General features: G+C 41.7%; 1 pseudogene; it reads right to left on the minus strand.

Moving 5' to 3' along the window:
* Window positions 1-3,623: 3,623 nt before the first annotated feature.
* LOC126418786 (uncharacterized) overlaps window positions 3,624-24,377 on the minus strand; it is a 160,835-nt pseudogene continuing 140,081 nt past the window's right edge.

The following is a 24,377-nucleotide window of genomic DNA, read 5'->3' on the forward strand; positions in this document are numbered from 1 at the left end:
TAAACGTGTGAAGTGATGCGTTTAGGCAGTGAATCATGAGTGACGGTTAACGCCGCAAAGATAATTTCCCGCGCAAAACAATTGACGTCAGCGCGAGAGTTAGAATCGATATAGACGACTCAGATATACTTTGTAAGAGACTCGCATCAAACGCGAGGGGAAACTGATTGATGTTGAACTTCAAAAAAGTGTCATAATTAGACGTTCAGAGTTCTTGATTTATTGTTGAATGTTAAAAGAAACTAAGATTCATAGAATTAGTAGTTATTTAATGGGTCTTGTTCATTTTGGAATTTTGTTTGAAAATCCATTTCCATATATGTGCATGTATGAATGCCGGATGAATCAGAGAATAAATGAAAGAAGTGAATCCACATTCCTCACTACTAATAACTTTTACATTACAGCAATCAAGCGGAGAAATATATGTATTTAGGATAAAAACTTTTATGAGTATAGATAAATGATACGACTTTTCAAGGAAATGATGGATTATGTCTTTGTATAAAATGAACCACACTTTCCATTATACGATGATTTGAATCCAAAATCTACTGCAAGTTGCATGAATCCTTTAAATTACGAAGAATAAATCATTGACAGAAAATGTGTCAGAATTTTTGGACTTACCAGCACAAATGGTGATGCGAAGTCCAAAAGAAATTCAAACTAGAGTAAATATTATGATGTTTCGGCAACAGCATTAGTCAATGGTAAATGAAAACTTTAAGTCAATGGCTAAATTCCTTGCAGTACATCGTAAGAAAAAGGATGCATGAAGCCATAGGGATTTTGTTTTCAAAAGGGAGAATCTTGAACGGTGCAACCTAACCAGTTTTTTACAGGAAGAGTTTCCCTTTCGGTCATTGCTAATTCTTTTGGAATGAATGTTGCATGTGAAATCTGGTATCCCTGTCCCTTCTACTCTTCCCATTGTGGGCCGCGTAGAAGACCGACTACAAATGTGGACGTCGGGGACATGCAAGATCCGGGGGAGTTTCAGCACCGCAAGATATTGTCCTGGGAACAAGATTGAAAAAAAAAACTCGAGTTATTTATTGTAAAAATTTTTTTGCTAGAGGCACAAATCACTCTTCTCCAAATCGTTATATAAATCGATCCCTATCTTTCCTTTTGAGATCAATTTCAAAATTATTTTTTCTCTTCTGTAGGCTTTCCTGTCTTCTATGTACCGTAGGCTGGGGGTCTAGGCTTAAGAGGTTTTCCAAGGTTTCCCTACTTAAGAAAGTTTCCGAATGGGTAGACCCTGATAACAGTTTCATGAAAGATCACCTTCCTTGGTTGTGCACAGCAAACATAACACCTTGATGCACGTAAAAGCAATACAGCCGTGGTACCTGTCTCTTCATTTCTTTTCTTCGTCTGTTTTTAACATAATTAATTTTTTTCAGTCGGAGGACTGACACTCATCACTTCCGGGCTACCCACACTAATAGATAGCTCGCGAAGTGTGTTCGGTAAATAAAAATTAGGATCACAAACTTCGCTCGCTGCGAGGGGCATTGTAATGTCCCCACAGAAAATACCCTCTACCACGCACCAATTAATCATTGTCAATCAAACCATCCACATTCATTCACTTTGGAAAAGTTATCTGATCTGATTTTCTCGTAAGATATGCGGCGACAGCTCGACGACGCCAAAGTATTTTCTGGTGCGTTTATTCTTTGAAATAACAGAAATGCATATATGCATTCTCCATGGTTGTTAGAGTGGTAACTAGGACAGCTTCTGGAGTATCTGTTGAGGGATTGACGAGTTTCTGAGAGATACATATTCTGCTTTTCTTCTCGCTAAAACGAGCCAATTAACATTTGTGCCGCTAGCGGCTGTTTGAAGAGAAAGAGACTGTAAACGGGAAATAATTAAGACGTGGAATCACCGGAGATCTGGACATGTAATGGAGATGGATTGAATACACAACTTCTTTCATAAATAAGGTTTGTGACATTTTTGTTCTGGAGTGAATGAACGAATGAATTTTTTTCTTAGTCATTTGATGATCACGTTGGCTCTGTAATTAGTGGGGAAGTTTCAGCTGTGTCGAAGAGAGCCTGCAATCACTGAGTCTGTGTTAAATCGTCCAAAAAGGCTTCGTACACATCTGGAATTCGCAATCTTTCGTAAAAGGAACGAATTGTCCACACGATTGATTCTCCCGACTGAATACAGTGTTTAACAGTAATAATAAATGTAAAGATCTCTTACAGCAAGTCATCCAACAAATGGGAGGCCCTTACTTTACTGTATAGATCTTTGTGTGAAGGTGAAGGGATCTTAAAGGCAACAGATACACGTCTATACAGACAAGACATTACACAAAGTTAGCGGCTAGCTGCATTCATCATCTATTCTTAGATGAAGAGATGGCAACTTATTATCCTTAACATTTAAAAAAAAAAAATGTTAAAGGGAGACCAAGAGATGAATACACTAAGCAGATTCAGAAGGACGTAGGTTTCAGATGAAGCAGCTAGCACAGGATAGAGTAGGATGAAGAGGTGCATCGAACCAGTGTGTGGACGGAAGACCACAACAACAACAATTATTCAGGAAACATTTCTCTTGTCAATGAAGTACACAGTGGTGGGTTTTCTCCAATTAATTTAGTGTGGCATTTCCTTTTCACGTATGTTAGTTTTTGTCTCTAATTGTATACTCATACACATTCCAATGATCAATAGTCAATAGTATAGTGAAACTATTATTGTTCTTGTGTCGTCTACTTTGAGAATCAGCACCGACACAAACAAGGAAGGAGAAATGTTGCGAAAGCCAGTGGCAGAAATCCAAAATCATCTGTACGAAACAAATTGTAATTAGAAGGGAGCCGCGCGGGGTAGCCGTGCAGCCCGAGGCGCCTTGTTACGGTTTGCGCGGCTCCTTCCGTCGGAAGTTCGAGTCCTCCCTTGGGCATGAGTGTGTGTGTCGTTCTTAGCTTAAGTGAGTGTGTAAGCTTAGGGACCGATGACCTTCGCAGTTTGGTTCCTTAAGACCTTACCACAAATCTACAAATTTCCAATTTCAAGGACTCATTATTTCTATAAACAAAATAAACATGTTATCTCTTTGTGAAGAGGCTACCTGTGTCTCCTGCTTGGAAGTACTTTAGTCTCCATTAATGTTCGCAGAGCGCCAGCTAAGGAATGTCTTCCTTTTACGCAGTACTGATGCTCTTGAAGACTGCGATCGAAATAGGCCGACCAGCGATGGGTGGACGGTTTAATCAGAGTTGACAGGAGGTGCTGAGCTCTGTCTTCCTGGAGGTGTGGAGCTGCCCTCTTTTCCCATTGGCGCCCAGTTCAGCGCCTTCTTGATGCCGCCTCGGAGCGCTGCGCTGGTCAGTGTGCAGTCGATGCTTTAGGATCGTACATTCCTCCCTCACCTACCCAAAATGCCGCACCGAGTAGGGAGCCATCTTACGACAACAGGGGAGGAGGGAGGAGTGGGCGGGGATGAGGAAGACAAGGAGGTGTCCTCGTGAGGAGACGGGAGCGGCCACTGGGACAGACACCGAGCACCCGGCCGCGCCCCGGCATCCATCCTGCGCTCCGAAAGCAACGTCGGTCCGAAAACCCCCAGAAAGCTGCCCAGCCTCTTCCTCAGCCGGTCCTCCGAAAAACGGAGAGGGTGTCGATGACAGTGGCAGCGGCGACGATCGGCACTTGGTCCATAACGGGCGCCGGGACAAGAGCCTGGAAAGTGAGCTGCTGCGGCGGTGAAGGCGGTGGTCCAGCTCCATCGGTTCCACAGGCAGTGTCTAGGAGGCACCCTGGGGCGGCCGCGCCCGCCCCAAGATCCCGCTAGGATGCGAATTTGCGGACAGAAAACTGACGAAAAATCTCGCGGTCGACCAGTATGAATCTATTTCTGATGGCGGCCCAGCAGCCCAACTGGACCACGAATTAAGTACGTGCAAGCGCCCAAATTTCGAAGGGTCATCCCCCTCTCCCAGTGACTGTTGCGACCAAAAACACTGAAAAGAATAGAATCATTAGGTGCAAAGCGATACTTGCGGAACGAGGAGGCGGTGTGAGCTGCCGTAGGTGCAGCAACTGGAGCAGCGTGCGGTGGCGTCGACCATGAAGATTGTAGAAGCTCCGCCGGCGACTGACCGTTGCGGCGCTGGGAGCGGTACATTGCGAGGAAGAGCATCAGCGCTTGCTTCCGCGTGTGGGAGGCGAGTAGTTTTCTCATCTGTTACTTGAACGTGCGCAGAAATTGTTCAGCTTCTCCGGTTGACTGAGGATGAAATGGATCACTGGCAAGGTTGTGATGAACTCAACCCACAGGAAAAATAATTATCATCATCTGAACTGTGAAGTCATCCAAAATTGTAGTTGGAAAACCACACTCTTTGTTGTTGTTGTTGTTGTTGTTGTCTTCAGTCCTCAGACCGGTTTGATGCAGCTCTCCATGCTACTCTATCGTGTGCAAGCTTATTCATCTCCCAGTACTTACTGCAACCTACATCCTTCTGAATCTGCTTTGTGTATTCATTTCTTGGTCTCCCTCTACGACTTTTACCCTCCACGCTGCCCTCCAGTACTAAATTGGTGATCCGTTGATGCCTCAGAACATGTCCTACTAACCGGTCCCTTCTTCTTGTCAAGTTGTGCCACAAACTCCTCTTCTCCCCAATACTATTCAATACCTCGTCATTAGTTATGCGGTCTACCCATCCAATCTTCAGCATTCTCCTGTAGCACCACATCTCGAAAGCTTCTATTCTCTTCTTGTCCAAACTGTTTATAGTCCATGTTTCACTTCCATACATTGCTACACTCCATACAAATACTTTCAGAAATGACTTCCTGACGCTTAAATCTATACTCGATGTTAACAAATTTCTCTTCTTCAGAAACGCTTTCCTTGCCATTGCCAGTCTACATTTATATCCTCTCTACTCCGACCATCATCAGATATTTTGCTTCCAAAATAGCACTCTTTGCTATACTTCTCAGTTGGTCACGATCCCACTTTGTTTATGAACTGAAAACTCTAATATTCACGAGAAACTGCTCTGAAATTAACCTGAACCCACAAAATTGTGTTTATATTCTCCGAAACTTCACAGACATCTAAAACAATATCGGAAAGGACTTAGAAATAGTGACAAAATTTCGTGAATCACACACAATACTGTTAATAATCGCATGAACAGTGGGGCGTTCACCATACAACTACCCACTTTTGAGTATAAACAGTGTCTCTTAATACTACGACTTGCAGCAATACAATATCAAAAACTTTTATTACTGGGTAAACAGTCCCTACGTGATTTGACAGCTGACATTTATTATTCACGCTCACGTCAGGAAATGCACCAATACGGGAATGGTAGCTTTTACGTTATTGGTCAGAACGCAAGCAATTATGGCGGTATCCGTAATTTTCGCGCGACGCCGTATTTCGCCACAAAAAACTCTTATTAGTCACTGTCATATATCTAGTCTCATAACAATACATAAAACTACATAAAATAACTACAATAATTTTGAGATGGAAGGAGAATTAGTTCTAATGTGAGGAAGAAGTTCATATTTACTGGTGTTTCAACAATGACTACCAGGCAACATTTAATTCACTGATTGTAGTTTTATTTTCGTTAGCAGAAAGCAAACATAAACTAAACAAAGAATTTATTTGAATAGAGTCTGTAATTCTTATACTTTTAATAGAGAAAGAAAGTTTCTAGGTCAGGGGATAGCGTTCGGTGAAATCTCGTAACTTATTGTTGCACACGATGCGTTGCGTTGGGCAGCACGATGTCGGCGGATTACGATGATGAGAGCAGGATACGGGCAGTTCCGCTGGTTAATCTTCTCCGGCGAAACGCAAATAAAGTTCCGCCACAGCTGTATCATTCATTAACCCCGTGGTGATTAACAAACCACAAGACGCCAGTATACGACCGTTGTTGACATGTCCTCTCTTTGAAAGTACATTACGTAGACATCGCTCGTTTTTACACTCTATGCGCTGCCCGTGACGCTATCGTCCATAATTACACTGTTCGCCACATTCATATAGTCTTAGCCACAAATACACAGCTCATAGAATTGTTCTTGTGTGTGAAGCACACCGTAAACAATGTCCACTCAGTTCTCGCATTTCAAACTTCGACAACGTCGCTGAAAGTCATTTATATTGCACAGTTAATTAAAGTCTTCCCTTTCACGGCTTGATAGAATGCGATAGACAACAGTTCCACCACCCAAAACCAATACCAGCAAAGTTCATTCGCATAAAACCACTGTTCGTGTCGGCCACAACAAAGTATTGTTAGCGGCACTTTCACAGTGTGGTTGATTTGCTCTTAAAGTTCGCTGGCGATGGCATTACATACCGCAGTGTTAAAGAGCATTAACAATCTGATAGTTCGGTATCACTGTCCCCACAATTACGTATGCTTTTCATAAAACACAGTACTATTTTTCCGCGCACGCTTCACAGACACACCACCCACCATCCCCTCTACTACACAGAAACCTTTCGACTATCGATATCACTATCGCTGCCCCCTGTCTATAGATGTTATATCGTTATCGTAAATTACATAAATCTTCATAAATGTTATTCAAAAATGGCTCTGAGCACTATGGGACTTAACATCTATGGTCATCAGTCCCCTAGAACTTAGAACTACTTAAACCTAACTAACCTAAGGACATCACACAACACCCAGCCATCACGAGGCAGAGAAAATCCCTGACCCCGCCGGGAATCGAACCCGGGAACCCGGGCGCGGGAAGCGAGAACGCTACCGCACGACCACGAGCTGCGGGCATAAATGTTATTGACTGCATTTTTCACAAGTAATAATATTCCAAAAGAGAACTTTACAAACTTTACCACAGGTACAAAGCCAGAAACATATTTATCCATTGGCAAACGAAATAATCACAATTACATCTTTACATTTAAAAACCACAGTAGAATATTACATAATCACAATTAGAAATGCCCATATGAACAAAAGAAAAAGAATAGAAATCTAAAGAAAATCACAAAACAAAATTTTATATGCGTAATTAGCAATGCCTTCACAAGGTGAGTGATATGACTGGTTGCACAAAGCTATTCGAAGTCCTGAGCCGTAATCTGTGGTCCGTTGTCGGTAACCAACACTTCGGGCAACCTTCCAAAAAAAGAAAAAAGTTTGTTCCAGACGGGACCAGTAAAGTCAAAATACACTCGTTGCCACAGCGATTGAGACTTTGGCCAAACTGAAGACATTTGCCGCAGGGCCGATACATTCTCAGCACAAGCTCAGCACTGTGACGTCATCTTTTCGATGTGGGCATCTGTGCGTGACCAAGCACAGTGCCGACGCGCTAACTGTTTCGTGCGTACAATTTTGCAATGGCCTTGGTGGGACAATCGCAACACTTCATTTTGCAACAACTTAGGAATAATCCCAAGCGATTATCAAAGTCATTTTGCAATAAAATCACACCATACTGGACGGAGAGGCTATGCCGACGAGCAAAATATCGGCGCACAGAAGAATCCTGAGTGTTTTTCGCTGAACAAGGCCGAGCAGTACAGATGCAGTGCAACAAATGTTCAAGTTAGGGTCTGCTCCTGTAGCCTATGAAATTTTTCTACAGTCCAGTGGAAAAGTCTGTAAAATTTCAGCGTCCTGCTCATCGATCTGACAACAAGAAGTGGCAGCGAATTCAGAATCGGGCCTAACATGTTGTTGTTGTTGTGGTCTTCAGTCCTGAGACTGGTTTGATGCAGCTCTCCATGCTACCCTATCCTGTGCAAGCTTCTTCATCTCCCAGTACCTACTGCAACCTACATCCTTCTGAATCTGCTTAGTGGATTGATCTCTTGGTCTCCCTCTACGATTTTTACCCTCCACGCTGCCCTCCAATGCTAAATTTGTGATCCCTTGATGCCTCAAAACATGTCCTACCAACCGATTCCTTCTTCTAGCCAAGTTGTGCCACAATCTTCTCTTCTCCCCAATCCTATTCAATACCTCCTCATTAGTTACGTGATCTACCCACCTTATCTTCAGCATTCTTCTGTAGCACCACATTTCGAAAGCTTCTATTCTCTTCTTGTCCAAACTGGTTATCGTCCATGTTTCACTTCCATACATGGCTACACTCCATACAAATACTTTCAGAAACGACTTCCTGACACTTAAATCTATACTCGATGTTAACAAATTTCTCTTCTTCAGAAACGATTTCCTTGCCATTGCCAGTCTACATTTCATATCCTCTCTACTTCGACCATCATCAGTTATTTTACTCCCTAAATAGCAAAACTCCTTTACTACTTTAAGTGTCTCATTTCCTAATCTAATACCCTGAGCATCACCCGATTTAATTTGACTACATTCCATTATCATCGTTTTGCTTTTATTGATGTTCATCTCATATCCTCCTTTCAAGACACTGTCCATTCCGTTCAACTGCTCTTCCAAGTCCTTTGCTGTCTCTGACAGAATTACAATGTCATCGGCGAACCTCAAAGTTTTTACTTCTTCTCCATGGATTTTAATACCTACTCCGAATTTTTCTTTTGTTTCCTATACTGCTTGCTCAATATACAGATTGTATAACATCGGGGAGAGGCTACAACCCTGTCTCACTCCTTTCCCAACCACTGCTTCCCTTTCATGCCCCTCGACTCTTATAACTGCCATCTGGTTTCTGTACAAATTGTAAATAGCCTTTCGCTCCCTGTATTTTACCCCTGCCACCTTCAGAATTTGAAAGAGAGTATTCCAGTTAACGTTGTCAAAAGATTTCTCTAAGTCTACAAATGCTAGAAACGTACGTTTGCCTTTTCTTAATCTTTCTTCTAAGATAAGTCGTAAGGTTAGTATTGCCTCACGTGTTCCAACATTTCTACGGAATCCAAACTGATCTTCCCAGAGGTCAGCTTCTACCAGTTTTTCCATTCGTCTGTAAAGAATTCGCGTTAGTATTTTGCAGCTGTGACTTATTAAACTGATAGTTCGGTAACTTTCACATCTATCAACACCTGCTTTCTTTGGGATTGGAATTATTATATTCTTCTTGAAGTCTGAGGGTATTTCGCTTGTCTCATACATCTTGCTCACCAGATGGTAGAGTTTTGTCAGGACTGGCTCTCCCAAGGCCATCAGTAGTTCTAATGGAATGTTGTCTACTCCCGGGGCCTTGTTTCGACTCAGGTCTTTCAGTGCTCTGTCAAACTCTTCACGCAGTATCTTATCTCCCATTTCATCTTCATCTACATCCTCTTCCATTTCCATAATATTGTCCTCAAGTACATCGCCCTTGTATAAACCCTCTATATACTCCTTCCACCTTTCTGCCTTCCCTTCTTTGCTTAGAACTGGGTTGCCATCTGAGCTCTTGATATTCATACAAGTGGTTCTCTTCTCTCCAAAGGTCTCTTTAATTTTCCTGTAGGCAGTATCTATCTTACCTCTAGTGAGACAAGCCTCTACATCCTTACATTTGTCCTCTAGCCATCCCTGCTTAGCCATTTTGCACTTCCTGTCGATCTCATTTTTGAGACGTTTGTATTCCTTTTTGCCTGCTTCATTTACTGCATTTTTATATTTTCTCCTTTCATCAATTAAATTCAATATTTCTTCTGTTACCCAAGGATTTCTATCAGCCCTCATCTTTTTACCTACTTGATCCTCTGCTGCCTTCACTACTTCATCCTTCAGAGCTACCCATTCTTCTTCTACTGTATTTCTTTCCCCCATTCCTGTCAATTGTTCCCTTATGCTCTCCCTGAAACTCTCTACAACCTCTGGTTCTTTCAGTTTATCCAAGTCCCATCTCCTTAAATTCCCGCCTTTTTGCAGTTTCTTCAGTTTCAATCTGCAGTTCATAACCAATAGATTGTGGTCAGAATCCACATCTGCTCCTGGAAATATCTTACAATTTTAGTTCCTAAATCTCTGTCTTACCATTATGTAATCTATCTGATACCTTTTAGTATCTCCAGGATTCTTCCAGGTATACAATCTTCTTTCATAACATAAAGGCGAGAAAGGGTGTCAGCATTTGCATGCTTCTACGAGGGCTGCTTCAATATTTAGTACACATACTGTGATATCAACAAAGTCCAATGTAGCAGCTTCCCAACAGTGCGTGGCGCAACAGGTTTGTACGGATGAAGTAAAGACTGAAGCGGGTTATGATCCGTCACTAAGTAAAACTTCCGACCAAAGAAATAATAGTGAAACTTTGTCACGCCATAGAAAATTGCGAGCACTTCCTTCTAGATTTGGGGATAGTTACATTGAGTCTTACTTAAAAACTTGCAAGCGAAAGCAATCAGCCTATCCGTGAACCAAATTCGTGCGACAGCACAGCTCCTATTCCGTTCGCAGAAGCGTCCAATACCAAAACAACAGGCCTAGCAGAATCAAAATGAACAAGGCATCTGTTACTCAACAAGACATTTTCAAGTTTCTGGAATGCATCCTGGCACTGTTTGCTTCAAACAAAAGGCACATTCCTCCGGAGCAAACTATGCAACGGAACCACAATCTGGATAAGTCAACTTTGCGAGAACTGAGTTAATTCTTTCACGTTCCGCAGGACAGGGATCTTCCAGACAGCCAGCAAACGTGAGTGAAGTGGATGGACACCTTGGCTTTTAAGAGCATGGTCTGAGTAGCGGATTTCAGTCTGGAAGAAGGCACGTTTGCCCAAGCGATACTTCAAAACTGCAGCTGAAAGTACTTGAAAAAGTGTATTGAGATTAATGATATAGTCCTCCGATGTACGTCCTGAAACCACAGTCCCGTCGAGGTTGTTGTTGTTGTGGTCTTCAGTCCAGAGACTGGTTTGATGCAGCTCTCCATGCTACCCTATCCTGTGCAGTACCTACTGCAACCTACATCCTTCTGAATCTGTTTCGTGTATTCATCTCTTGGTCTCCCTCCACGATTTTTGCCCTCCACGCTTCCCTCCAATGCTAAATGGCTCAAATGGCTCTGAGCACTATGGGACTCAACTGCTGAGGTCATTAGTCCCCTAGAACTTAGAACTAGTTAAACCTAACTAACCTAAGGACATCACAAACATCCAAGTCCGAGGCAGGATTCGAACCTGCGACCGTAGCGGTCTTGCGGTTCCAGACTGCAGCGCCTTTAACCGCACGGCCACTTCGGCCGGCCCAATGCTAAATTTGTGATCCCTTGATGCCTCAGAACATGTCCTACCAACCGGTCCCTTCTCCTTGTCAAGTTTTGCCACAAACTCCTCTTTTCCCCAATTCTATTCAATACCTCCTCATTAGTTATGTGATTTACCCATCTAATCTTCAGCATCCTTCTGTAGCACCACGTTTCGAAAGCTTCTATTCTCTTTTTGTCTATACTATTTATCGTCCACCTTTCACTTCCATACATGACAACACTCCATACAAATACCTTCAGAAAAAGACTTCCTGACACCTAAACCTATACTCGATGTTAACTAAGGAATTGAGTACAATAGAAATTTTTCAGTAAGGTATTCTTAGTAGCGTTGGAATGTGGGAGGCATGGATGTGCTGCCAAAGGGCAAGCTCAAAAACTTGAACAACCCTGAATGCGTGTTGACCACCATGACGTTCTGAGACTCCTCATCTAGCGAAATTTGCAAATACGCATCGCGGCCTGCACCAAGCCTATCCATTAATTCCTCAGGGTGAGGCAACGGATAAGTATCAGTTATTGATTTTGGATTCACAGTGGATTTAAAATCAACACAAAGGCGAAGTCTTCCAGAACGCTTTGGCATAATCACTAATGGAGAAGCCCATTGACTAACCTGGGTATGAGTAACAGCACCATTGTCTTGCCATTGATTTAGTACGCTTGCAACTTTATCTCTAAGATCCTGAGGTACGGGACACGCCAGAAGAAAACTTGCGCATTGTACTTCACTGTAACTTGCGACACAAAATTATTTGCTCTGCCAAGTCCTTCAAAAAAATAAATCAGGAAATTCCACAACCAGTTGAGCAATTGGAGAAAGGAGAAACAGAAGACAGTGTCTAACAGAAGTCGCACATAGCGGCAATGACTAATTCACGCCGCGCGGTTTGAGGCGCCATGTCACGGACTGCACGGCCCTTCCCGTCGGAGGTTCAAGTCCTGCCTCGGACTTGGGTGTGTGTGTGTTGTTCTAGGCATATGTTGGTTTAAGTAGTGTGTATAGGGACCGATGACCTCAGCAGTTTGGTCCCTCAGGAGTTCACAAACATTTGAACATTTGACTAATTTACAAACAGTTTGTCTGTCATTACACAGTACTTCGGCAGGGTGAAGGCACATATCGAATTTGGTCACTACTAGTACCAGCAGCCAGTTCAGAAAAAACTACTTTCACTAACGAGATAATGCTCCACGCTTACAAGAGCAAACTCAGGTAGAGTTCTTTTTCTGTTGCAAGCACGCAAATTGTACCTGACCTGGCTTTCCATAAGCAAAGCAAGTGGCGTTCTGAGAAGTGTAATGTTGTCTTTTACGCGTGGAAAAGCAGCGAGGACATGATTTCACAGAAGACACGCGCGGTGACATTTGTTTAGATTGTCCACGACGCGGCAGCCTATTTGCCCGTGGTGGTCTGTCGCAAGGCCAGACCTGTTTGTCGCTTTGCGTTACACTATAGGCGGGAGATAAGAGTCCACGCAGAATGCCGTGGCCGGTAGATGCGCCGACGACACACTGTATAAAGCTACAAATAAAGCAAAAATGATTTTTTTTATTCTACAGTTTTTGTTAAATGGTTTGAGAAAAATTACAGGGCGTTCACCTAGGTTCTGTTGTCGTTGACCGGCCCAAAGCTGGAAAGAACTTGTCGGCATCCCCTCCTGAGCGAACGAAAATACCCGCCTAGCGCTTTGGACGAAAACTGGTCACTGTGCGTCGACCATCATATCTTGTACGGACTCTACCCCAAGGTTTTCCATCACACTGCCACACGAATACTATCTATCGCTAGAGTCTTGTCCCGCATTTACGCAGGGTCAGCCATCGTTAACCGGATTTGGCATGTTAATGTTTAAGGGGTGGCCAGATGCCCTTCCTGCCGCCACCCCGTACTGTATGCATCAATATTTGTAACGAGTATGTGGCTGATATTATATGAATAAACAAAAATAATATTAATACTTAGTAATTACTTATAGTTCGTTAAACCATTAATTGCCGGCCGAAGTGGCCGTGCGGTTAAAGGCGCTGCAGTCTGGAACCGCAAGGCCGCTATGGTCGCAGGTTCGAATCCTGCCTCGGGCATGGATGTTTGTGATGTCCTTAGGTTAGTTAGGTTTAACTAGTTCTAATTTCTAGGGGACTAATGACCTCAGCAGTTGAGTCCCATAGTGCTCAGAACCATTTTTTTTTTTTTTTGAAACCATTAATTTAAATGTTAAAACATTCAAAAAATATGTGAGAAACTACATGTGGTGAATTATATCCCACACACCACCAGTATAAGGATTTCGTACCACACTACCGCTAAGTTAAGGTAACATTGTTAGCCATAGCTTCCGCTTCTTCTTCTAGCAACAAATGTATTTTCAAGCTGCTTGGTTTCTATTGCAAGGAGGAGATGTTATATGATACTAAATATAATTTCCATAACTCTTGAAGCTTGAGTATAATTCTAGGAAACCTAAAAAAGGTTACCAGTGAGGAACTGGCAAGCCCGAACAATTTCAGAATTATTAGCACTGATCCGTTTTACGGCGGTTGTGGTGTCACGAAGCGTAAGAATGTATTGTTATACCTAGATAACGTAGTAAAAATAACGTGTTTATTTCGGAAATGAACCCACACTGAAATTCTCACGCTAAAAGTGTGATTGTTATGGAACACGCTTTTAGTAGAGGGAGGGAGAGAGGAAGATGGAGAGAAACAGAGAGACAGAGAAGAATGGAAAGACAGAGAGGGAGAGAGAAGGTGGGGGATAAAACACCGACAGATGAAGCTCTAGGACCCGTGAGACCGATGCACGCCACTGGTGGTGGCGTTTTCGATGAATAAATAATTCCACCGGGCGACCGTCTCGTATGTAAATGCGGGAGCCCGCGGCCCGGCGGCACACGCTGTGAATCCCCCAGCTGCGTTGCTAGACAGCAGACAATCGCCGGCCGCGTTACGGCATTCCCAGAGTTTGCGTCACGTCCAAAGAACAAAAACGATAGACAAACCAGTTCCCTCGCACGCATACCCACGTATCGTCGCAGTAAAGCGATTGCATTCTTGACAAACGGAAGTCTTTACCATTTTCTAATGTGCGAGAGAAACTTAACTTCACCATGGCTTTCCTCACTGCCAATATCGATCTCCTTCCCTCGCAGTCTAGCCTCTTGAGAATTTTCCATACCATAATACAACCCGATTTTTTTCCATTGCAGACGTTATCTAACTCAGATGCTCTTCACTTACACCAATAAGCTGTGTGAAGTACATCGACATTTACACCAACATCAATAATCTGCAAGCTGCATGATGGTGTGTGGCGGATGGTACATCTATCACCACTAACTTTTTGCCATTTTCCTTTTTGTATATTATTGATGTGTGTGTCAGAGACAGAGAGGGAGATAGAGAGAGAGAGACAGAGCAAGTTATGTTACTGCTAAACTATCTTAGATTTTGTTGTGGCACAGTATTTACCTCTGCACTGTCTGACAGATTCTTAGTTGAAATTAAGTACGTTTTCAGTAGTGCTGTGTCGACTTCGGATTGTATCTGTTATCTGAAGAAAGATTTATTATAAAGGACAACAGGGATGAATATGATGTATACATTCGAAGGCGAAAAGAATAGAAATTGTGAGTAATGTTGTTATTTTTGAAGAGAAGTGGTTTGACGTAAGCTTGCAGCACTGAGCAGCTTATTTCTCAGAATGATTATTGTCAGCCAGTTTACTTGCTAAGAGCTGAGAGAAAGACCACCACTTTCCGGAGTCACGCATGAAGATATCAACTCATCAATCTATTTGGTCTTTACAGAAATTGTCTGTTACCATTGTATCCTTTTCAAATCATTGTTCACTTCGTTAAGCATAGTATTGTTCAAACCAATGTTGTGTGTGAAGATCACGTGAAATTTATTCGGGCTTTTTGAACACATATGAGGGGCGTTTGAAAATTCCGTGCAAAAGTAAAGGCTACTTACATGTTTGGGGTGGATGTTTTTTTTATTTTTCGATATAGTCTCCTTTTAGACTTATACATTTCGTCCAACGCTATTCTAATTTGTTGATCCCTTCCGAATAATAGGAATAGCCCAAGTTTGAAAAATAGCTATTACTTGCTGCAATCACCTCCTCGTTTGAATAAAATCTTTGTCCCGCCAGCCATTTCTTCAAATTGGGGAAGAAATAGTAGTCCGAGGGAGCGAAGTCTGGAGAATAGGGGGGGGGGGGGGGGGATTTGGAACGAGTTGGAATACTGTTTCCATTAATTTTTCGACCACAACTGCTGAGGTGTGTGCTGATGCAGTGTCGTGATGGAAAAGGTCTTTTTTGCGGTCCAATAGCCGGCGTTTTCCTAGCAGCTCGGTTTTCAAACGGTCCAATAACGATCAATAATATGCAACTGTAACATTTTTACCCTTTTCCAGATAGTCGATGAGGATTATCCCTTGCGAATCCTAAAAGACACAGTCATAGCCTTTCCGGCTGAAGGAATGCTCTTCGCCTTTTTGGTGCAGATTCTCCCTTGGTAACCCATTGTTTAGATTGTTCTTTGGTCTCAAGGGTATAGTAATGTATCCATGTGCCAGCCACGTGACGAAATGGCGCTTAGATTCCTGCAGATTCTTCCTGAACAGTTGAAAACCATCCCTGCAACACTTCACACGATTCCGTTTTTGGTCAAGCGTGAGCAACCGCGGAACCCATCTTGCAGATAGCTTCCTCATGTCCAAATATTTATGTAAAATGTTATATACCCGTTCATTCGAGATACCCACAGCACTAGCAACCTCACACACCTTAAACCTTCTGTCATCCATCACCATACCATTGATTTCATCAATGATTTCTGCAGTTGTAAGCTCCACAGGGCGTCCAGAATGTTCAGCATCACTTGTGTCCATATGGCCACTCAGAAAATTTTCAAACCACTTATAAACTGTTCCAGTCGAATGTGCAGAGTCATCGCAATGGTTATCAAGCTTCTCTGTAGTCTCCTGACGCCTTTTGCCTTTCATAAAGCAGTGTTTAATCACCACACGAAATTCTTTTTCGTCCATTTTTTGACAATCACTCGACTTCCTTGATTCACACGAATGCCAAACACAAAGAGATAGACCAATATGGCTGAAACTTGGTGTGCGTTGTTTCCAAAGATGCTACTAACTAAACATGACCTCGATAGGCGCTGGTGGTACCATCTCTCGGACTTAGCACAGACTTTTCAAACGTCACTCGCACTTCATTCTAAAATCGTTGCCTTGGAATATCATTTCAGAGGACTAGTTATCATCCCCATTCCATTGTTTAAAGAGGTTCATTCTTACGCATAACCACATTGCACCATATAGTAAGCAACACTTTGGATACTGTTTGTAAATTTTATTTAAAAATAGAAATTGGTTTGTGTTGTACTTCCGAATAATATGGAACAATGTTGTGAGGACGCTAGGTAAGTGCAAATTTTGATTAGGGCCAGATGACTGTTTTACTCCAGCTGCGCATTTAATACAACGCCTAGTTGCACTAAGACCATTAACAGTTCACTTCAAATTAGTTTCTGTTCAGTCTGAGGTTAGCATACGAGGTTAAGTTGGATAACAGTCTGTGAGCACACAGTTCCTCTAATACGTAATATTTTATAGAGTGGGAAGTAAAATTGGGCTAAATTTCGTGGAGAAAGATAGAGTGGGAATTATACAACTGTTCCACTTACCTGTTTCATTCATGAATGGTGCACGGGAAGAATGACTGTTGGCATGCCTCTATATTACCTGTAATTTTCTAGAATTTCGTCCTGATCATTTCGCACGACGTATGTGGCTGGTAGTATTGTTGTTCAACTATTCTCGGAAAGTACTTACTCGAAATTTCAATAGCAAAAAATCTCCGTGATGCACAACGCCTCTCTTGTATCATCTTCCACTGGAGTATGTCAAGCGTCTCTGGAAATCTCTCGCGCCGACTAAACGTCCCATGACCAAACGCGCCGTTATTCGTTGGATTTTCTGTATCTCTTCTATCAGTCCTACCTCATAAGGGTCCCAGATTGATGAATGATACTCAAGAACCGGTCGAACAAGCGCCCAGTTGGCCACTTCTTCAGTGGACGAATTACGTTTCCTTAAGGCTCATACTATGAATCTCAGTGTCCGTCTGCTTATTTTCCTACTTCTTTCATGTGGTAATTTCACTTATGGTCGCTCTGGATATTTATTTCTAGATATTTTACGATAGATACTGTTTCCAGCAATTTTTCATCAGTAGTGTAGTTGTACAATTATGTATTTCGTTTCCAATGCATGGACAATATTTTACATTTACTTACGTTCAGGGTCAACTGCCACCCCATGCACCATTCATGAATACTTTGTAAGTCCTTCTTCAAATTGTTGGCGTCTTCCGGCGTTCCTACTTAAGAAACACCCACATCATCTGTAAGCACCCTTGAAGAGCTCCTGACGCTTTCTTCCACATCATTCAAATGCACTGAAGACAGTAACGGTCCTATCACACTTCCCTGGCATACACCTCCCCCTCCCCCACAACCCAACTAACTTAACTTGCATCTGTCGATTTTGTTCTGTTAAGAGCGAATTGTTGAGTGCTCTTTGCAAGAAAGTCTTGAATCCAGTGGCACATGCCGTCTGAGGGGCAGTGCCAACTGCATTCCCGAAGTCGGGGGACACTCCATCAATCTGAGCATCGACGTCTACAGCACGGTGACTCTCTTGGAGGAACAGAGCGAGCTGACTTTCGTAAGATCTCAGTCAGCGGAACCCATGTTGATTTTTACAGGGGGAATTTGCGTTCTCCCAAAACGACAGATTACGTGAGCACATACAGGTTGCGTAATTCTGCAATGAAATGACATCAACGATGTTTCTAGAGTCATCAGTCCTCTGAATGGGTTGACGCGGCCCACCACGAATTCCTCTCCTGTGCCAACCTCTTTATCTCTGAGTAGCACTTGCAAACTACGCCCTCAATTATCTGCAGGATGTATTCCAATCTCTGTCTTCCTTTACAGTTTTTGCCCTCTACAGATCCCTCTAGTACCCTCGAAGTCATTCCCTGATGTCTTAACAGATGTCCTACCTTCCTGTCCCTTCTCCTTGTCAGTCTTTTCCACATATTCCTTTCCTCTCCGATTCTGCGCAGAACCTCCTCATTCCGTACCTTATCAGCCCACCTAATTTTCAACATTCATCTGAGCACCACATCTCCAATGCTTCAATTCTCGTCTGTTCCGGTTTTCCCACAGAACAAATTGCACTACCATTCAATGCTGTCCTCCGCACGTAAATTGTCAGAAATTTCTCCCTCAAATTAAGGCCTATGTTTGATACTAGTAGACATCTCTTGGCCAGGAATGCCCTTTTCGTCAGCGCTAGTTTGCTTTCGATGTCCTCCTTGCTTCGTCAGTCATTGGTTATTTTGCTGCCTGGGTAGCGTAACTCCTTAACTTCATCTACTTCGTGACCATCAATCCTCATATTAAGTGTCTCGCTGTTTTCATTTCTGGTACTTCTCATTACTTTCGTCTTCGATTTACTCTCAATCCACACTCTGTACTCATTAGACTGTCCATTTCATTCAGCAGATCACGTAAATTCTTCTTCACTTTCACTAAGGATACCAATTTCATCAGCGAATCGTATCATTGATACTCTTTCACCTTAAATTTCAATTCCACTCCAGAACCTTTCTTTTATTTCCATCATTGCGTATTAAACAGTAGGGGTGAAAGGCTACATCTCTGCGTTACACCAGCATTTCGTTCTTGGTTGTCCACTCTCATTATTCCCTCTTGTTTCTTGTACGTATTGTGTATTACCCGTCTCTCCCTATAGCTTACTCCTATTTTTCTTAGAACGCTTTTTATAGGTCTACAAATCCTATGAACGTGTCTTGAGTCTTATTTAGTCTTTTTTCCTTTATCATAATTGCCTCTCTGGTGCCTTCAACTTTCCTAAAGCCGAAGTGAATGTCATCTAACACATCCTCAGTTTTCTTTTCCATTCTTCTGTATATTATTCTTGTCAGGAACTTGAATGCATGAGCTGATTGTGCGATAACTCTCGCATTTGTCAGCTCTTGCAATCTCTTGTGTTGATCAAATTTTTCCGAAAGTCACGACGATATGTTCACAGACTCATACATTCTACACACCAAAGTGATAGTCGTTTTGTTGCACTTCCCCTAACGATTTAAGAAATTCTTCCCGATCTGATCTTAAGCCCTCCAAAGTTCTCTTAAATTTTGATTCTAATACTGGATCCCCTGTCTCCTTTTTAATCGGTTCCTGTTCCCTGTTCCTTCTTCTATCCCATGAGACAATGTTTACTCTTAAACGGGCCTACAACAAACTCTTTCCAATCAACCTCTCCCTCCTCTGCATTTAACAATGGAATTGCGATAGCATTGTAGTTGTTACGAAATGTAATGTCCCTACGTAATGTAATATGATTGTAATATTCCGGCTGCGAGTACTAGTGATGATGCGCTATGGAATTTGATGCGACAACCCTCTTTGCTCTGACGACAACGCTCTTTGCTGAAAAAAAAGAGGAGCGTCTATGTTTTCTTGTAATTGCTGGAATAGGTAATATTGGAGATAAGTTTGCATATAGAAGTAATGTGGAGTGCAGAGGTCAACATAAATTCGCGATCATCAAGAATAAAAATTGAATTTGTGAAAAAAAGGAAGTTAAATATCCTTATGAACCTTTATTCGGTGTTGGACCATCGGACCTTCATAAAAAGTATTGGTGCGTTTGTCGATACAGTACATAGTGATTTCTTCGCAAATTAACAATACTGGGTGAATCTGCTACTATCACGGTCCGAACGACGCACAATATTTCGCCGTCAGCTTGCATGTTCAAGACGTTCCCTAAGCGACTAGTTTGTTAGTCAGAAGACATACTGCCACTGTTGTCCAACTTTATCATTATGGAAGTTTTTCCAGCGACTCTAAATTGCAGTTTTTCTCCGACTTTGCCTGGCGTTCACTGAGAACCGGTGAAACAGAAACCTTCGACCGCCAACTCATCCTGTATCTAACCCGTTCTCTCCTTACAGCAGCCACGAAGAAAACACGTTCATCTATAGTCAAAATTTATCACTGATTGTTTGTATTAGACAGGTAAAAAATTTCATAATGTATGCATTTAGGCAAAAAATTCTAAGGACAATTTTTTAATGCAGTGCCTATCTTATCTGTGTCAAAGACAAAAGTCAGCAAGCAAGTTAATGAATTAATTAATTTTTCTTAACGACGTAGCAGTTGTATTACAGACCCTTGCTTTTAATTTCACCGAAGTTTAATTTGACTTTTCTATATGCTGAGGCAGTCCTTCCGGCTACCATTTCTTTTTCGATTTCTTCACATTCCTCATGGAGCCATTTCGTCTTAGCTTCCCTGCACAACCTGTTTATGTCATTCCTCAGCGATTTGTATTTCTGTATTCCTGAATTTCCCTGAACATTTGTGTATGTCCTACTTTCATCGATCAGCGGAAGCACTTCTTCTGTTACCCATGGTTTCTTCGCAGTTACCTACTTCGTACATATATTTTTCATTCCAGCTTCAGTGATTGACTTTTTTAGAGATATCCATTCCACTTCAATTTTACTGCTTATTGGACTATCCCTTATTGCTTTATCTACAGCCTGAGAGAACTTCAAGTGTATCTCGTCATTCCTTAGTGTTTCCGTATCCCACTTCATTGCATATTGATTCTTCCTGACTAATCTCTTAAACGTCAGCCTACTCTTCATCATTACTACATAGTGATCTGAGTCTATATCTGCTCCTGGGTACGCCTTAGAATCCAGAATCTGATTTCGAAATCTCTGTCTGATCCAACTGAAATTTTCCCCTGTCACCCTTCCTTTTTCAAGTATACCTCCTCCTCTTTTGATTTTTGATCATTTTACATATTACAGAAATCAATTCGTCTGTGGAAATGAATATAGACTGTGAAAAACTGTGTGAAGTGATATACCAACTGGCCGTCAAAATTGATGCAGACAGATGGACACTAACGAAAAAAGCTGCCTGTACTGTCGCAGTAACTAAAAACTAAATCTGCATCCATATCGACAGATAAACAATAGTCATGGCGACCCATTAAAGCGTGTTCTATCTTCTTGTCACAGAGCCAGAATCCAGCATTATGCTAGAAATAATTATGTAACTTCCAGAAATCATCTGAATTTGAACCTGAAAAGGTTCGAAAACCAGTTTATGGAATAATAAATAATTATTCAAAAAAAGTGACTGGTTGCAGTTTTACGTACTTACATTCAATTAACAGTCACGGGTTCTAAAATGTATTTAGTGGATAAGCTTAATGTGTTTTTCTAGTTCTGAATTAAGACACGAAGCATGGAATTTATTTGGGAAAACATCTAAAAAAAGAGAGAAACGAACTAATACAAGTCACGAGTTACTAGAAAAGACAGAAAAAGGAATAAACGTATGGGGAAACAGAGTGGAGTGGAAGTTGTAATGCAAATGTAAAGACAACGAAATGGAGGATGGCCAGACCATGTAACAAGGCAAGTGGATGGTAGAGGGACTTTTATGTTCTTTGCTGTATTATCATAGACAAGAAAAGACAAAGAAAGGGGAAACATGAAACTAGCACTCTAAAAAGTAAATGCTGCGGTGCACATTGGTAACTACTGTAAGGTCGTTAACGCTAATCCTTCTTCTCATACAGAGTATTCCTAGATATTTCTTCTTCACTCTCTCTTCTAGTACCTCACTTTACTTTATCTACTCTCAACTTCTAAAATTTTCATGTGACAACGCATTACAAATGTTGGCAACATCCTCACATCGAACTTTCTCGTTGACCAATTTTCATTTTTATACAGCTCTTGTAGCATGACACCAAAAGGTCCACAAAATTTGTCTGTATTTAAACCAAATAATAAACAACCGACCTCCTTCTCGCAGAATGAGCCGTTGTGAAAAACTGAAAAGGGAAGACAATTTATTGTGTAGCATTTTCTTCTGCTCCATGAGCCTACGGTAGAGGATTATTACGGTATGACAAATAAAGTGATAGAGATTTTAATATAGCTTTATGGACGAAGCTTAAAGGACACAAAATTAAACTGAAGTGTGATATATTTTGGCAGTTACGTTGTTAAGTTCACCGTTCTGAATTTTGCTGCATAATGTTTTGTATGCTTCCAAGAAACAGATGGAAATTAGTTAATATTATACTGAAATATTTGGGGTTCTTTTAATTTTTATGCAACTATTTTCAGTTTTCAATCAATTGTTTTTATCAGATATCGATGACTCTTATCTCCCTTTGTGTGAATGAGGACGCTGTTGTACCCAAGGTATCTCCACAGGGGGGGTAGGTGGCGGTTAGGTTCCGTCAAGGCTGTAAAGTACCCGCTGAGCTCGTTCGAAAACTTAATCTAATTTTGTCTCTAGGATCGTTCATTTAAGATGTCAGTAAGAAATACTGCTACCAAGAGACTGCACTCTGTCCGTCCTAGCCTCGAGTCTTTGAATGAGATCCTGGAGGACAACCCAGTGGCATTTTGTTTGATTTTCTCGCGTGTCCACGAAAATGATTTTCTAAATATTAGAAATTCTCTATTTTGTAACCTTTACTTTTAACATGGATGTCTTTGTTAAGCAGTGGAGACTGATGGCCTGTACTAGCGCTCTCGTCTTCTTCAATTTCAGCGCAATATATTGCTTTTCTTTACTGCATGTAATTCTGTTGTGCAGAATATATTTCATTAATCGAGAAAAATTTGGGCTCTTCTTGGTATTCTGGGTGTGGTTTGATCCTTCTTGTTCACCAGCTTCCGAGTGATCAACACTGGTTTACCTATGTCCTATTGACGCCTGATTCACGTCTGTACGTACGTTCGAGTGTCACGGTTCTGAAGATGGCCTTAATGGAATATCCTTCCCTGGGTTAGATTCATTAAGGTTTTACTGCTGTACTTCAGAACTCAGGACTCTTTATTTACAAAATTTTGCTCAAAATTGTCCACAAACATTTCAGCCAATAAGGACTTAGAGGGGACCACATTGTCAACAAATGTTTTTAGATAACGGGCTCCTCATTTCTGAAATGCAATACTGAACGAGGTATGTGAACGATGTAGTATGCTTGTGGATAGTCAGCACCCGACAAGCTATTTTTGACAACATTTCAGCTCATACCTCTATAAAATTATGTTAACAATGCAGCTGTGAGGAGACCTAACCTACTTCTTTGACATTGACGCCGACATAAACATGCAGAAACATTTACTTAACATTTACAGGGAAGTAGCTTCTACAGACGCATAATACCTGTCTACTGCCAGCACTAACATTACTAAACCTTTTGGCTATCGATCAACACCCATCACAGAATCCTTCTTCAATTTTTAAAAACCAAATATAATTCCATCATTCACTCTTGTTAAAGCTGGAGCTATGTTACTCGATCTCATTCTCAAGATTGCGTTGCCCTTTCCTCCCCTTTGACATCCCTTCCATTTCCCTTCCTTTTCCTCTTATCACATTCACCGACCTCTGTAAATCCGTTTATATACCATAGAAATTTATACCACTGCTCACGCGGTGTACTGTTTGCAGCTGTTGTTGTTGTTGTGGTCTTCCATGCTACTCTATCCTGTCGTAACCTCTTCATCTCCGAGTAACTAATGCAACCTACATCCTTCTGAATCTGCTTGCTGTATTCATCTCTTCCTCTCCCTCTACGATTTTTACCCTGCACGCTTCCCTCCAGTACTAAACTGGCGATCCCTCGAGGCCTCAGAGTGTGTCCTACCAACCGATTCCTTCTTCTAGTCAGATTGTACCACAAATTTCTCTTCTCTCCAATTCTATTCAGTACCTCCTCGTTAGTTACTTGATGCACCTATCAAATGTTCAACATTTTTCTGTAGTACCACATCTCAAAAGCTTCTATTCTCTTCTTATAAAAACTATTTATAGTCCATTTTTCACTTCCATACAATGTTACACTCCATACAAGTAGTTTCAGAAACGTTTTCTTGCCACTTAAATCTAACTCAATGTCAACAAATTTATCTCCTTCAGAAACACCGCTCTTTCCATAGCCAGTATACGTTTTATATCCTCCCTACTTCGATCATCATCAGTTACTTTGTTTCCTAAACAGCAAAACTCATCTG

This window comes from Schistocerca serialis, chromosome 9 (assembly GCF_023864345.2).
Source record: "Schistocerca serialis cubense isolate TAMUIC-IGC-003099 chromosome 9, iqSchSeri2.2, whole genome shotgun sequence".
Lineage (NCBI taxonomy): Eukaryota > Metazoa > Arthropoda > Insecta > Orthoptera > Acrididae > Schistocerca > Schistocerca serialis.